A 14,731-nucleotide genomic window follows, 5' to 3' on the forward strand; every position below is an offset into this window, starting at 1 on the left:
TGGCACCAAACATAGAACCCAGAAGTAGATCCATACAAATACACCCCTCTGATTTTGACAAAGGTCTACAAATAATTCAATGGAGGGGATCTGGGTAGCTCCATTGGTTAAGCTTCCAACTCTTGGTTTTGGTTCAGGTCACGATCTCATGGTTCGTGGGTTTCAAGACCCGCATCGGGCTCCATGCTGGCAGTACAAAGCCTGCTTGGGATACTCTTTGTGTGGCTCTCTCTCCACCCCTACCCTGTTCAAGCTCTTTCTCTCACACACAAAATAAATAACCCTTTAAAGGAGAATAATAATTTAATGGAGAAAAGAGAGGCTTTCAACAAATGGTGCTGAAGGAAGTGGACATTCATAGGCAAAAACCCTGAACTTCCAAATAAACCTCACACCTTATACAAAAACAAATGCAAGATGGACCACAGAATTAAATGTAGAAACATAAAACAATTAAAAAAAACATAGTAGAACATATTTGGGATCTGGGAATAGACAAAGCATCCTTAGACTTGACATCAAAAAGTATGTTCCGTAAAAGAAGAAAAATTATAAGTTGGATTTCATCCAAATTAAAAACTTGTGCTCAGCAAAATATCTTGCAAGGGGATGAAAAGATAAGCATAGACTGAGAAAGCAAGGTGGCAGCTTCCCAAAAGGTCACATAGTGAATCATCCCATTGATACAAACGTTCTTGAAATGAAAAAATTATAGAAATGGATACCAGGTTATGGTTGCCTGGGGTTTAAAAGAGGGTGACCATGGGCGATGAGTGGAGTCTGTCTATAGAAAGAAAACATGAGAGGTTCTCGTGTTGATGGAAATGTTCTGTATCTAGATCATACTGGTGTTCCTGTTGTGGTTGTGATATTGACTGTAGTTTACAAGATACTACCATTGCGGTAAACCAGGTAAAGGGCACACTGGATCTCTCTGTATAATTTCTTACGACTGAATGGAAAGCTAAAATTATCCCCCAAAGCCAAAATGTTTTAAATGTATGTTATTTCTTTGGGGGCTTCTGGGTGATTCCATGGACTTTTATTTTCAAGCATAATTAAGGGCTACTTCCTAGTAACCCAAAAAGTGAATTATTCAGTTTTCAAAAACCTGTTATTCATTCATTAGAACTAGAAGATGACTCTGGCTTTCATTTCTGAGTTCTGCTTAGAAATCTCTCTGCTGAAGGTTTCAGAGAACTCTGAAGCCCTTACTGTGTGTATAGCCCCCAGCTGAGCACTGGAATCCCTGAGCCTTGCGGGTTAGAATACATTGTGGTGTGTTATGTTACTTGACGGTAATTTTCAAATTCTCCTCATGGTGTGTCTTTTTTAATCTTAAATTGCTCTTGGTTAAAGCTCCCAGTGACTGAGTTTGTGGACTTGTTTGCCGAACTTGACAATGTGTAGAAATTCCTATTTGTGTGGGCAGTATGTCCAGCGTATGACTTCCCATGCGTTCACCTTGCACGTACCTTTCGTGACGTGGTTCAAAACGGGTCGTCCTCCTGGCAATTGCTCAAGCCAGGGTATGCATAATTCCAGCATAATTTTCTTAGACACTGACCCTTCATATTATCAGTGAACTTTCTTTCCACTGGGAAGTGGGCGAGCGTGGATGGGTGGACTGAGAGGACTTTCGCTCCACTAACTGCCCGTGGCCAGAGAAGTATGGAGGCCTTGCTCTTAGGCTCTCTGGTCTAACTACTCATGTTCCTAGCCAAGTTTAATAGCAAAAAGTCCAGATTGGAGTTGCCGGCAAAACACAGATTTTGTGATACTTGAATGAAACAAGACAGAGAGACACTGAACACCACGTGCGTGAGTGGCAGTCACGGCTGTTGTTGTGAACAGCTATGATTCTGACTTGCGGTGGGGTCCAGATGAAGGTTCTTCCTCGTTCCGTCCGAGGATGCGCTGTTAAAAGTCCATTTTATTTCCCACAGAACAAAGTGAGCTTTGTACATTTGCTGGTGCCGTTTGTGGCAGAGGACTTTCTCGGATTGCTCTGGAATGATGAAGAGGGTGTCTCTCGTCCAAGAACTGAAATGATACCTTCAGGTGAGTCTGGACTCCAAATCCTCAAAGGAGGGATTTAGGAGGGATTTAGCATTTGGGAGGATCAGATTTAAACCAAACAATCCCTTAAGAAGAAATTCCATTCAAGTTTTTTCTTTAAAACAGGAAATTAAACAGAGTCATTAGAAGGCAAACTCAAGAGAGTGGTAGCACCGTGTCTCCCTGCTGTTAGTTGCATGAATTTCATTTTGGGTCATCTGTGAATTGAAGACTCTATTTAAATTTGATCCTGGTAACCGCAGCTCCTTTAAGGTGCAACGATCAGAATTCTAGGCACAATGTGCCATTTTAGGATCATATAATATACCTGAAGTACAACTCCTTGCATAATTATCAAGATTTAAGTCTCCTAGAGTATTATTTTAAGTATTTCATTAAATTCACGGGCTGATTTCCAAAAGTCTTGTAGCAGTAGAGAGGGCCAGATTATAGAACGAGAATTCCTTCAAGACCCTGGTAGAGTTAACATACTTTATTAAAATGACTTGAGGCAAGCCAGAAAGCTGAACCGGTGAGGCCGGCATCGGTTGGCACACTTTCCAGATGTTTTTATTTTTAAGTTTCATTAAGTATCAGCAGGCTAGCCAGTGCTATGTAAATGCAGCAAGATCGAAACCCCACCCAGAAAATAACTCTTTCAGTTGTTTTCAACAAAGCCTTCTCTCCACAACTGAATGGCACATTGTTCTTTATGCACACAAGAAGGACTTCCTACACATCCTCTTAAATTCTTACCAGGGCAGAATGTTGGTGCAAACTCTTCGTGCAACATTGAACGGTGAATGCTTAACATTCATCTGATTTTACTGGCAAATTTTCTTCTTTGAGCAAAAAAGAGAAATTGGGCGGAAGACTATTAAACTCAGTCTAGGTCTTCGCTTGTCTTGTTCACTGAGATGTTCTCCACCAGATCAGAGAGGTAGAGAAGGCACGAGAGTGGGACCATGCCTGCCATATTTAAGGAGGAACAAGGCAGACAGTGACAAGGTATGGAGTCAACATCCCTGGGACCCCAGGTCCCCGAATGGAAATCAGGGGCTGTTGGCAAGAGTATAGGAGAGCAGATGCTGGGGAGGGAGCCAACAATGTGTACTGCACATTGGGTTTTCCCACAGTGAATGATAGAAAGAAAAGAAAACAAAGTACGCTTTTGAAACCAGGGATACTCACACATGTGTAACACACACACACACACACACACACACACACACACGCACGCACACACACAGAGGGAGAAAGAGAAATTTTACATCCCACATACCTTTGTAGCCATGAAAAAGTGAACAAAGTACAGAAACAAAAGAATCGAAATAACGGAAATACTTTGATCAAAACTAATTTTTTTTTCACATTAGGGTCACTTTGAGGAGTTCAGACTCCTCAGGAGTACATCTTCCTGGTTCCATCTGTCCAATGTTTCAGGAAACAGTCTGTTTTGGCAGTTAACCGTGTCTACAGTTCTTACGTAAAATATGTTAAACATCTGTCCCTGATCAACTTAAATATCACTGCCTTTATTGTGTCTAATGCTGGCCCATCAAAATATAACTTACAAGAGAGGATTTTTTTTTCCCAGCCCATCTAAAGAACTGCTCCTTTGCAACATGGTCATATTCTCAGGACTAAACAGGGAAATTTCGGTATCACAGTTTCAGTGTAGGAGTTTCTTTGTAGACAGGTATTATTAATTTGGGTACCACATGGGATGAATTTGACCCAATCCCTTTTTAAATACATGTGCATCCTTGTTTGTAGCTCATAGCTTAGAGGTATCTCTTTTTGTCAGTGAGGGCAACACCAAACCCATCATCCATCAAAGAATGAACTTCCATCGGTACTAACTTGCTGACAAATGTGGACTTTCTACCCAGCCATGATTCTCATATTCCTAAGGCAGCCCCTTAGGAAAGGTACTGTCTCCACACAACACCATGAATATTGTTTTTTATTGAGACTCTGCCATGAGCCAGGTACTGAATGGACCTCTTCACATATAATGGTCTAGCTTTACCCCTTTTGGCTGTGTGATCTTGAGTAATGAACTCAATAGCTCTGAGCCTCAGTTTCCTCATCTGTAAAATGGGGAGAACTTCATAGGGTTGTTGTGAGTATTAAGTGACTTGCTGTATGTAAAGTGCTTAGAATAGTACCTGGCGCATCATAAGCACTAAAGGTGTAGCCTAGTAATAATCTAGTTTAATAATCCTCATAGCAGAGTTATAAAATAGTACCATTATGTTTCCCACCTTACTGATCAAAGGGAAGAGAAGATAAATGACAATAGCAATGATCATGAATACTACAAATAGCTGGGCTAAGCAAGTGATACACATTATCACTAATGTTTACCACACCCTTATTCCCCTTGGGAAGCCAAGAGGTTAAGGTCACATGACTGGATTGATAGAACCAGGATTCAGACACAAGTCTTCCGATAGAAATATCTGTGCTCTCTCTGTTACACCATGCTACCTCTCTCCTTCGGGAATTTGGTCCACATGGCAGAAATCCATTCTAAATCCAAGACCTCGTCAATTGGCCAGTGGGTTTTGAATAAATACCCTCTTTTCTTCCATTAACCAAATGAGTAAGTTTGGCATCTTAAGATCGTGATTTAAAAAAAAAAAATTGTTTTAATTGTATCCTTTTTCTCCAATGCTGTGCTTGATTCTGTTTCTTCCTTTGGCTAAAAAGTTAATGTGATTTTTTCAAGTGGACTTTAAAAGTGCTTCTTGATATTAAAGCCTATCTCAGGAAATGACTTGGCGGTGGAGGACGGGTGGTGCACTAACATGGATTGAGCACAAGCAGTCCCTGCGTGCCAGAGCCAATATTTTCTTACTTAAGCAACAAGTTTCAAAGCAAGAGAGTATTGATGTGAGCATGCGTTAGAACCATTTTTCTCACTGTGCGGTTCAGGGATGACCCTACGTTGGACCATCTGGACTGGTGCTTAGAAAGGAGCAGATTACTATGCTGAACTGGCTGAGTCCAGAGATTGGGGGTTCGTACCCCCCAAGTTCACCTTGTGATCCGTGTGCACAATACAGGTTGGACTGGTGCTTCACGCATATGACTTCCCATCATCCTCAACATCTTTAGCACAGGCACCCAGAACCGGAATGGAGATCTTTACACACCATCAGACAGCAAGGAAAGCTCTTATCAACAGTCAAGGAAAGGTTGAGAGCAGAGAGGGTGGGAAATTACGGCGAGGAGAGACCAGGTCATGCTCTAATCCCGTGAGGCTTCTCTTATGTGAGTAATCTAAGCCTATGAACTCAGTGGCCCAGGAAATCCTGGATGCAGGGTTTCTCCTCCCCGTTTCACCCCACCTGCTTGGCTGCAAGAGGGATAGGCTGCAGCAGAGGATCAAGGCTGGGCCTCTTTCAGCCTGCCTGATGCTGTTAATACACATTCACAGCTCTTTAAATTACAGGTGGTGTTTGTATATCCTGTTTCCCGTTTGAACCAAGCTCCACAATGAGATGATGGGGACAACAGGGGAGGTAGAAATAATGCCAGTGGCCCAATAGTTGAGGACTTACGATGAACTCTCTCTGGCTGAGCACTTTGTGTGTCTATTTTTCTTTTTAATTTTTATTTTGAGAGAGAGGGAGAGAACAAGGGAGGAGGGGCAGAGAGAGGGAGAGAGAGACTCCCAAGCAAACTCCGTGATGTCAGCGCAGAGCTGACACAGGGCTCGAACCCACGAACCGTGAGATCATGACCTGAGCCGAAATCAAGAGTCGGGCACTCAACCAGCTGGACCACCCAGGTGCCCTTGCAGCCTCTCATTTTATCCTCACAACCTAAGAGGTAGGTCCTCTTTTATTCCCATTTTGTAGATGAGTAAACAGAGGCACACAGAGGCTGAGTAATTTGCCCAAAGCATTCAGGTAACAGGACAGAAGCCCAATGCAGTATTGTTCATTTCTCTGCTCAGCTTCAGAGGTGTGGCCTCAATTAAGTCACAAGATCCCATATAGTGTTTGTCCGCTGATCAATTCACTTAGATACACATAGGTAGAAAACAACGTATGTATGTTTTTTCTCACATACCTTTGGTGTTTGAATATGGGATGGATGGGTCTAAGTTGAAACTGACCACCAGCCAAGTGTCTGAAGACCAGACAGATTGGAATCTGGTGAACACTGACCGTATTTCAGTATATTTATAGGGATTCTAGACTTATATTCCTAAGATTGGGATATGCCCAGCAAAGCCCCAGCCAGCTAGGTCTGTGTTAGTAAAGGTAGCTGATGCTTTCTGGATAATCACCATGTGCCAAGTCCTGGGTGGGAACATCCTGTGTATTTTTTTCGTTTCACCATCAACACAATCACACGGTAGTGACTTCTGTGATTCCATTCTCCTGATGAGGCAAATGAGACAGAGGGTGAATCCTTCAGAGTGAGGTCTGTGTGACCCCAGAGCTGAGCTGCTGTATTGGTCAGTGTTCTCCAGAGAAATAGAACAAATAAGATTATATAGACACATATATAGAGGAGACTTATTATAGGGGTTGGTTCACACAATTATGGAAGCTGAGAACTTCCACAATCTACCGTCTACAAGCTGGAGACCCAGGAAAGCCAGAGGAGTAATTCAGTCGAATTCAAAGGTTCAAGAACCAGAGACGCTAACGATAGAAGTTCCTGTCTCAGTCCCAAGACCTGACTGAGAACTAGGAACGCCTCTATCGAAGGGCAGCAGATTAATGTCCCAGCTCCCATAAAAAGAGAGCAGATCCACCCTCCTTCTGCTTTTTTGTTCAATTCAGGACCTCAGCGGATTTGATACTGCTCACCCACATTGGTGAGGGCAATCTTCTTTACTCCATCTACGGATTTAAATGCTGATCTCTTCCTGAGACACCCACACAGACACATCCAGGAGTAATGTTGGACCAGCTCTCTGGGCATCCCTTAGCCCCCTCAATTTCACACATAAAGGTAACATCACTGAGGTGCCTGGGTGGCTCAGTCAGTTAAGCATCTGACTTCAGCTCAGGTCATGATTTCACAGTCTGTGAGTTCGAGCCCCGTATCGGGCTCTGTCTGTGCTGATAGCCTGGATGACCTGGAGCCTGCTTCAGATTCTGTGTCTCCCTCTCTGTCTGTCCCTCCCCCACTCAAGCTCTGTCTCTCTCTGTCTCTCAAAAATAAATAAATGTTAAAAAAAATTTTTTTTAAAGGAACCATCACCTACGTTTCCAGCATGAACTATGTGGGGTGGACGCCCGTAGGAAGAAGCAAGAGATGACAATTCTAGTTCTAACTTTGCCGTTTCCACACTTGGCAATTCTGTGACAGTCCCTTGTCCCCTATGGGCTTCATTCTCTCGCATTCATAAAATGCAGATATTGCCTCCATTATCTTACAGACCACCAATCATTGTTTCAAACACCTGGAACTTACCATGATAGACGCCAAATGTCTACTTTTTTTTTCCTGAGAAACACAATTCTATAGGCATTCTGTTGTCATAGTTGCCACGTGTGAACAGTTTTAAGGAACAAAGTTGTAGCAGTTTTACGGAAATGTATTAGATGGTGACATTCAGTTTTGTCTTGTAACTGGAATAAAATTCCCACATTCCGTCAAGAGATCTTCTCCCCACTCCTGGGGTGAAAACTGTTAACCTAAATAGCATTTATAATTTTTTTCTTTGCTTCTGATGCTAAAATTTGACCAGCCTATGGCCATAGTTCGCAGCGAAAGAACAAAAGGAGGGAGTTCCTTCAATAATTGGCATGCCATGTTCCATTTACCTGTTGCTTCCTAATACAAGCAAAACCTTGGCTGGTAAGGATATATACCCAACAGATAGAGAAAGCATTGTCGGATGTTTAAAATATGCTGAGAAACAAGTGCCCTAGTGATACTTAATAAGGCATATCATTAAATAAAACAGGTAATTAGCCATGATAATGGAAATATAAACAGGACCTAATTAGCAGAACTTTTCATTACTCTCTCTTGGTGTGGGCCACAAACATTTGGTATATTGTTATCACACCCATGTGCATAATTTCTTCGTTGATTTTGGACCAACTGGGCAGTAATCAAGATGTGCAAAACAGTCGAGGGCAGTCACGATGCTGAGGCTTTTGTGTTCGTACCGTCGCCAGTGTGCCAAAGATAACATAAGTATGCCTTGGAATGTTCCATGTTATCAAATCAAGCTTCTTGTAAGAATTACCTTCATCTGATGTCTGTGTTCCAACACTTTCTGTATTTAGAAACCATTTAGAAACAGCACTTCACCCCCATGTCTTCCATTACTGGAGGATGGAGGAGAAGCTTAGCTCCTCAGTCAACTGTAGTCTGTCTTCCACGTCCATCAGTCTACCAGATCTGCCTAGGATAGAGTTCCCAATGGCCACACCATGTTGCCGAGGCCAAGGGATACATTTCCCCCCTTATCCTGCTTCCTCTCTTTAGTCCTCTTTACTCTGTTTACCACCGTCTCTTTAAAAACACACTCTCGGGGCACCTGGGTGGTTCGGTCGGTTGAGCGTCCAACTTCGGCCCAGGTCATGATCTTTCGGTTCATGAATTTGATCCCCATACTGGGCTCACTGCTGTCAGTGCAGAGCCTGCTTTGGATCCTCTGTTCCACTCTCTGTGCCCCTCCCCAACCTGCACTCTCTCACAAATAAATAAACATTAGAAAACACACACACACACATACACACACACACACACACACACACACACACACACACACACTGTTTGGTGACGCCTGTCTCTCTTGGTCTTCTCCCTATCTTGGTAGTTATATTTTCCCCATTTACATTGCTGGCTCTCACTCTTCTGCCCACTTTTAAGCAGGACTTCATTGGTACTCTCCAATCCAGTCTGTACCACTATTTCCAGGTTGTACATTTGATCCTGTTGTTCTGTGTTCTCTGTCCTCTGGGCTTCTTTTCACAAAGTCATCTTGAGTATGAGGCGGTCAGGGCAGTTTGTGACTCCCCGGGCTGAGGTGATAGACGTGATGGCTCCTGTCACAAACAGGCTTCCCAAGGGATGGCTGTACAAAGACCAGACTCAGGGGTGGGTGACTCCCCCCAGGATCTTCCAGGAACAGGGGTTTTGTCACCTGAAATATGGTTACCAGAATGCATTCTGATCATTAACAAACTGTTGTCTTACCAAGTTGCATTCTGGTTTAAGTACGGTATATGAACAAACCCCTAAGGAGGGAGTCTCTGTAACCATCTGACTCAAGGATACCAGGAAAGTCGCTGCCTGTATTTTCATTTCCCTGCTAGCCTGCCATAGTGGCTGCTCAATAAGATTAAATTAGGTTGCTAGTGACATAAAACCCATGGCAGTTTTATTCTCTCTTACATAAGCAAAGTCCAAAAGTAAGCTGCCCAGGTCTGCTGGGGTGCTCCCTAATCTTTCAGCTTCCTGTTCCATTAGCCTCAATACGCTACTTTAACCTCATGTGCCAACCTGACTGCTTGAGCCCCAGCCTTCAAATCTGTGTTCAGTCAATAGGAATTGGCATAAAAGATCACACTTCTTTCCATTAAGGACACTTCTTGGAAGCTGCACAGACCAGTCCCTTTGTATACCATTGGCCAAAATTCAATGGCCTGGTCACCATAGCTGCAAGAGAGGCTGGGAAATGTCATCTTTCTTTTGGATGGTCATGGTCTCAGCTAAAGAATGGGTGTTCCATTATCAAGGCAGAAGGGGCAAATTCAGCTATGGAAAAACTATCAACCTTTGTTGCAGCACCTGAAAATCCTTTTGTTGGAGATGCATACCTTTAGTCTGAAAGATTTTCAGTGACCACCAACTCTCTTTATTAGGTACCCTCATGATTCTTCAACAGGCATTGATTCATCACTTCCCTTCCAGTGTGCCATCAACATAAAGGAGGGAGGTTAACACCACCGGAACAGAGGGGTTCTAAAACCAGAAGGAACGAGCTATCACATAATAATTGATATGGTCCACTTAATAATTTCAGGGGTGGGGGCGAACAATAAAACAGAAGTTAGAACCAGTCGTGGTCTCCTGTGTGAACTCGGAGTCAGTTTTCCTCCTATGAGATGGGAATAACTGGGTTGTTGTGATAAGGAAAGAATTAGCATGTTTTAAAGCCACATGTACCCTGCCCTGTTGGGTTAACAGACATTAATCACTGCTTCTATGACCAACTACAAATATTAGGTGGAGTAAAAGCTGCTGGAAAGAAACCAGATTCAAAATGCAGGTCTGGAGGATCACCTGGGTGGCTCAGTCAGTTAAGTGTCCGACTTCAGCTCAGGTCATGGCCTCACGGTTTGTGAGTTCGAGCCCCACATCGGGGTCTGTGGTGACAGCTCGGAGCCTGGAGCCTGCTTGGGATTCCATGTCTCCCTCTGTCTCTGCCCCTCCCCTGCTCGTGCTCTGCCTCTCTCTCTCAAAAATAAATAAATGTTAAAAACAAAAAACAAACAACAAAAAAAACGTAGGTCTGATGTTGTCTCTTAGCCCAGTGGATGGCAGTTTGCTTGTTGGGAGCTTCAAGAAGGCAGAGAGCAAGACCTATTTTGGTCACCATCGGACCCTTGGTGCCCAGCACAGCGCTTGGCACATGACAGGAACCCTGGAAACATTTCTTGAATTCCATGAATAAGTGACCCAAAAGAATAAGATAAACTGTACAGAAAATGGTTAAGGACAACATAGTGGAGACTGCATGCGAGTTCCAAATCCAATTAAGGGGAAAGTCGCGTAGGGAACACAGAGGAATTGTTGAAGGCGGGTGAAAGAGGAGGAAGAGTCGACTAGCACATTTGACACTGACAAATACTTGGCGGAACAATGAGTCCTTTTTCCACAACCTTGGGAGTTTGACCCTTTTTTTGTTTCTGAATTTGGGGTTTTTAAGTTCTTATTTGCTCCTTTATAAATTTGGATGGGCTGAACATGTAAACTGGAGTTGGTTTAATTAATCGGGCGAACAAATACAAGCAGAGAAACCTGTCGCGTTAAATGGTATCCATGAAGAAGTCAAAGTTCCAGGAGCTCCTGGCACCTTCCTCTGGTCCAGATTGTTTTTCAACCTTGGGGTTCCTGGCTGGCTCAGTCAGTAGAGCATATGACTCTTGATCCCAGGGTTGTGAGGTTGAGCCCCACTTCGGGCATAGGGCTTACTTGAAAAAAAAAAATTGATTAATACAATAAAGCCAAATTGTTTTTCCCTTGAATTAAACAAATCTAAATGTTTGTACAATTCTTGAGAAAATATGGTGGCCACATGAATAAAGTCAGTAAGCGCTTTCTTTTTATGGGTTGTGGCACTGTGTTAATGAGATATTTGTGGTGTTGCTACGATCGTTCCAGATTCGTCGCAGGACATTTAACATCCACCTGGACGTTGAATCCTGTAACCACTGGAATATATAAATATTTCTCATCAGCATTACAAATAGCTCATACTGGACTAATACCATATAACTCTTTTTTTCTTCTTTATAAGAAAGTTGTATGTATTTGTCACCAGATGTACTTTTTCTCTCACATGCACTTTGTCCCACCTTTTTATTAGCTTGCTGTGCCTTAGTAATCTGACAACAAAGAGTGAATCTCGATTCATGATTCAAGTATACAAGGAATAAAACTCAATTTTACTACACTCTGTCTTAATTACTATTTCAAATCCTTTTTCAGCAAAGATAGGAGAAACTTACTCCCCACCAATTTAGGATCTGTCTTCCTTTCCCAAGGTTGCTGCTAAGCTCTAAGGTTGAGAATCATACTGTGCCAAAGCTATGAAAGGAAGTGTGCCCTCCATGACTGTCTGGGCATCTCTGGGAGGAATGGTCCAGTCAGCACAGGGCAATCCCCTTTACAGGGGTATAAGTGTGAGGTGTCCACAATAAACACCTTTAGCAGCCAGGAGTCCAGATGATCAGCCATGTAGAAGAATCTGTGCTGAGCACATCAAGTCTAGTAGGCTAACCATCTGTCAGCTCACTGCTGCATTAGCCCCATTCCTACCATGAAGCCTTTTCAGATCCAACAGTTGCTTTATTGTGCCTGGGGACACACACTGGGGTGCATGGGAATTCTTATCCTGGAGTAGGGTAAACCTAATGAGGCCACTAAGACCCTGTTAGCTGAGACCACCTATGGTCATCTCTTGTCTAGAATCCTGCTGCCGCATCAGAATTCTTCCTGGCAAAGTTTGGAATCCTTGATCCTTGATCCCGAAACCCTATCTGCGGACAATGACACCCCCTCTTCAAGTCTTAGGCTAGAGACTTACAGGTCATGCCGAACAAAGGAATAAACTTGTATCTTAGCTCTCATGGCAAGCCTTTGACCCTCCTTACCCAGCCCAGGGATTCTTTTCTAATCCCAGGGGCAAAAAAAAAAAACCCCACAAAAAACAAACAAACAAACTTGCTCTGACTGAATAGATTTTTCTCCCCAATCTACTGACCACATCATGAGTCCTTTCTCTCCTTTATTGTCTTTTTTTTTTAATTTTTTTTTTAATGTTTATTTTATTTTTGAGACAGAGAGAGACAGAGCATGAGTGGGGGCGGGTCAGAGAGAGAGGGAGACACAGAATCTGAAACAAGCTCCAGGCTCTGAGCTGTCAGCACAGAGCCCGACGCGGGGTTCGAACCCACGAACCGTGAGATCATGACCTGAGCCGAAGTCGGAAACTCAACCGACTGAGCCACCTAGGCGCCCCTCTCCTTTATTGTCTTGATCAATGTTGTCTAATAGAAATGGAATGTGGGCCATAAATGGTGAGCCATGTACGTCACTTTCTAGTAGTTCCATTATTTTTAAAAAAGGAAACTGGTGAAATTGATTGTAATCAGGTATTTTACTAAACCCAATAAGATGCTATCATTTCAACATATAATCAATTTTTTAAATAAGTAATGAAGTATTTGACATTCCTTTTTGTATTAAGTCTTTGAAACCCTGTTTGTGTTGTATACTTAGAACACCAGCGCAACCACATTTCAGGCAGTCAGTAGCCACACATGGCTAGTGGCTACCATATCGGTCAGCACAAGTGTATGCCATGAGTCTTCCTTTCTGTTCCTGTGCTGCCTAATTTTTTTTAATGCAAAATCCAGAAGAGTCTCCTTTTTATCTGCTTTTCGGCTACTTCCTCTATTTCCTGAGACAGTGAACCCAGAATGTACAGCTTCCCAAATGAGCAACATGGTTATGGGATAAAAAGAAATTTTGGAAGAGGGATGGAGGGAACAAAGATTAGAAATTCACAGAGGCTATCCCACCATCATTTATTAATAAATTATTTATGGCTTATTATAAATTTATAATTTATTATATTTTACTGTAGTATATCTTATTACATTAATATAAATATTGTTATATATTAGTAAACATTTATTATATAATCCTATTCTGCTATTATTTACTGCATGCCTGCTTTGTGCACATTATAACACCTATGTCTGGGACTTGGAACAACCCAACACAGAAGTTATATGCAAATTCATCAACTGAAGACACAAGCTCATAGAGGTTAAGTAACTTGCTCATGGCCAAGGGTGTCAGAATCAGGATTAAAACCCAGATCGTTCTGGTGGCCCCAAAACCATTCGCCCCTTTCCACTGAGCCATACCAACTTCCTTCTCTCCTTGCATGACCTAGTTTTGTTTGTTTTTTAGAAAAGACTGCCCCTGCCCCTTTGTGACCTTGGTTGAATTAGCTCTCAGAGTCAACCAGCAGAGGAACCCAGCATGGCGGCAGAGCAGCTGTTGGTATGACTGGTTCAGCCAGAGATTGCCCTGGCCTTTGCTGCCATTCTGAGTGGAGCCATCACTGCTGTCCATGTCAGAAGGACCTTTGTTTCTGATAAATGATGGCAGCTAGGATTGGAAAACTCATGCACAACCTTTGGCAATGAGCTCCGGGCTCTTGCCCTCAAACTGACCGCCTGCACATTCATAGGCACAATTGGATGTGAGTACTGGGTTCCCAGCCATCATACGGGATGCAATAGAGCCATGACTTGGGCGTTTTATTCCTAGCTTAATCTTTTCTATAATAATTTTCATTCTTTATCCGAAGACAGCTACTTCTTTCTCTTCTGCTCTGTGCCACACAGATCTAATATTCTTGTTTCCTTTTTGAGAAAGGGCAGTCCACAAAGTTCACAGGGCTACTTGAATTACCTGCTTCAGTTCTGTTTAACTCTTAGGTTGGTCTTCAGCATTTGGATTTGATTTTCTCCTTCTTATTGACAATCCTAGGTTAGACCATATTTCATTTACCTACTACTATATAAATAATTATGCATCTGTCTTACTCATATTTAGCGACTTGACGGAAGAAATCTTGTCTTATCAATTTTGATTTCCCCTTGGCCTTGCATTCACACAACATATATTAATCAAGTACTTACAATAATAGCCCAGGAACAGGCCCGCCCAGAAAATACAAAGAAGGACACAATTTGGTCCTTACCCCAAAGAATGTAGAGCAGTGTTTCTGACAATGGGATGTGCATCAGTTTTATAGGAGAAAGAGATTCCTTGAAAAATGTTGTGTTAAATTAACCTCATCTCCACCCATCAACACTGTAGGACTTCTCAGAGCCTTTAATATGTCGATGTGCACCATGAATCTCCAAGAAGAAAAATAAGATAT

The 14,731-nt window shown here is 42.6% G+C and overlaps 1 long non-coding RNA gene across 1 annotated transcript in view; it reads left to right on the plus strand.

The window, feature by feature from the left end:
• The first annotated feature begins 1,946 nt into the window (after positions 1-1,946).
• LOC131509933 (uncharacterized) overlaps positions 1,947-14,731 on the plus strand; it is a 108,104-nt gene continuing 95,319 nt past the window's right edge. Inside the window, exon 1 of the long non-coding RNA XR_009260795.1 lies at positions 1,947-2,061. This is a non-coding gene — a long non-coding RNA (uncharacterized LOC131509933). The remainder of the gene's footprint in view (positions 2,062-14,731) is intronic.

Source organism: Neofelis nebulosa, chromosome 4 (assembly GCF_028018385.1).
Source record: "Neofelis nebulosa isolate mNeoNeb1 chromosome 4, mNeoNeb1.pri, whole genome shotgun sequence".
Classification (NCBI taxonomy): domain Eukaryota; kingdom Metazoa; phylum Chordata; class Mammalia; order Carnivora; family Felidae; genus Neofelis; species Neofelis nebulosa.